Raw genomic sequence first — 2500 nt, forward strand, 5'->3', positions numbered from 1 at the left:
GTGGCGAAAAATGTAGAAAATGAAAGAAATGTAGAAAATACGCAAGACGCGCTTGGCTTTGGCCTGCGCTTTTCGCCTTCTCTCTGAAAATGACAAAGCGGTTGGATTTCAACCGCTTTGGCCTGCTTTTCGCCTTCTCTCCGAGATTGACTTTGTCATATTTTTCTCCCCCCACTTCTTCTTCTTGTCGTTTTGGTTTTATGCCCCTGGTACTCTGCTCTCATCCCCGTGCCCTTGGTACTCTGCTCTCATCCCCGTGCCCCTGGTACTCTGCTCTCATCCCCGTGCCCCTGGTACTCTGCTCTCATCCCCGTGCCCCTGGTACTCTGCTCTCATCCCCGTGCCCCTGGTACTCTGCTCTCATCCCCGTGCCCTTGGTACTCTGCTCTCATCCCCGTGCCCCTGGTACTCTGCTCTCATCCCCGTGCCCCTGGTACTCTGCTCTCATCCCCGTGCCCCTGGTACTCTGCTCTCATCCCCGTGCCCCTGGTACTCTGCTCTCATCCCCGTGCCCTTGGTACTCTGCTCTCATCCCCGTGCCCCTGGTACTCTGCTCTCATCCCCGTGCCCCTGGTACTCTGCTCTCATCCCCGTGCCCCTGGTACTCCTCTCTCTCTCTCTCTCTCTCTCTCTCTCTCTCTCTCTCTCTCTCTTTCTCTCCCTCTCTCTCATAGACATAGCTCACCTGCCTGACCCCCTCGTCTTTTCACAGCCACAGGGAGGCTTCCATCCTTACCAGGCCTGACCCCCCCTCATCTGCTCACAGCCGTGGGGAGGCTTCCAGCCTTTTCCAGGCCCCCAGCATGAGGAGCAGGGCTGGGTGCTGGCTCCAAGCCTGAACCCCTCGTCGTCTTCTAGCAGCCACAGGGAGGCGTCTGGCCTTTCCAGGCCCCCCAGCCTGCTACTCGTGCTGGGGGCTGGCTCCAGGCCTGACCCCCTCATCTTCTCACAGCCACGGGGAGGCTTCCAGCCTTTCCAGGCCCCCAGCACGAGGAGCAGGCTGGGTGCCGGCTCCAGCCCTGACCCTCTCCTCTTCTTCTAGCAGCCACAGGGAGGCGTCTGGCCTTTCCAGGCCCCCCAGCCTGCTACTCGTGCTAGTGGCTGGCTCCAGGCCTGACCCCCTCACACCTTCTCACAGCCACGGGGAGGCTTCCAGCCTTTCCAGGCCCCCAGCACGAGGAGCAGGCTGGGTGCCGGCTTCAGCCCTGACCCCCTCCTCTTCTTCTAGCAGCCACAGGGAGGCGTCTGGCCGTTCCAGGCCCCCCAGCCTGCTACTCGTGCTGGGTGCTGGCTCCAGCCCTGACCCCCTCCTCTTCTTCTAGCAGCCACAGGCAGGCGTCTGGCCTTTCCAGGCCCCCCTAGCCTGCTACTCGTACTGGGTGCTGGCTCCAGCCCTGACCCCCTCGTCGTCTTATAGCAGCCACAGGGAGGCGTCTGGCCTTTCCAGGCCCCCCAGCCTGCTACTCGTGCTGGGCGCTGGCTCCAGCCCTGACCCCCTCCTCTTCTTCTAGCAGCCACAGGCAGGCGTCTGGCCTTTCCAGGCCCCCCAGCCTGCTACTCGTGCTGGGGGCTGGCTCCAGGCCTGACCCCCTCATCTTCTCACAGCCACGGGGAGGCTTCCAGCCTTTCCAGGCCCCCAGCACGAGGAGCAGGCTGGGTGCCGGCTCCAGCCCTGACCCCCTCCTCTTCTTCTAGCAGCCACAGGCAGGCGTCTGGCCTTTCCAGGCCCCCCAGCCTGCTACTCGTGCTGGGTGCTGGCTCCAGCCCTGACCCCCTCCTCTTCTTCTAGCAGCCACAGGCAGGCGTCTGGCCTTTCCAGGCCCCCCAGCCTGCTACTCGTGCTGGTTGCTGGCTCCAGCCCTGACCCCCTCCTCTTATTCTAGCAGCCACAGGCAGGCGTCTGGCCTTTCCAGGCCCACCAGCCTGCTACTCGTGCTGGGGGCTGGCTCCAGGCCTGACCCCCTCATCTTCTCACAGCCATGGGGAGGCTTCCAGCCTTTCCAGGCCCCCAGCACGAGGAGCAGGCTGGGTGCCGGCTCCAGCCCTGACCCCCTCATCTTCTCACAGCCATGGGGAGGCTTCCAGCCTTTCCAGGCCCCCAGCACGAGGAGCAGGCTGGGTGCCGGCTCCAGCCCTGACCCCCTCCTCTTCTCACAGCCACGGGGAGGCTTCCAGCCTTTCCAGGCCCCCAGCACGAGGAGCAGGCTGGGTGCCGGCTCCAGCCCTGACCCCCTCCTCTTCTTCTAGCAGCCACAGGCAGGCGTCTGGCCTTTCCAGGCCCCCCAGCCTGCTACTCGTGCTGGGTGCTGGCTCCAGCCCTGACCCCCTCCTCTTCTTCTAGCAACCACAGGCAGGCGTCTGGCCTTTCCAGGCCCCCCAGCCTGCTACTCGTGCTGGGTGCTGGCTCCATCCCTGACCCCCTCCTCTTCTTCTAGCAGCCACAGGGAGTCTTCTGGCCTTTCCAGGCCCCCCAGCCTGCTACTCGTGCTGGGTGCTGGCT

Source organism: Chaetodon auriga, chromosome 23 (assembly GCF_051107435.1).
Source record: "Chaetodon auriga isolate fChaAug3 chromosome 23, fChaAug3.hap1, whole genome shotgun sequence".
Taxonomy (NCBI): Eukaryota; Metazoa; Chordata; class Actinopteri; order Chaetodontiformes; family Chaetodontidae; genus Chaetodon; species Chaetodon auriga.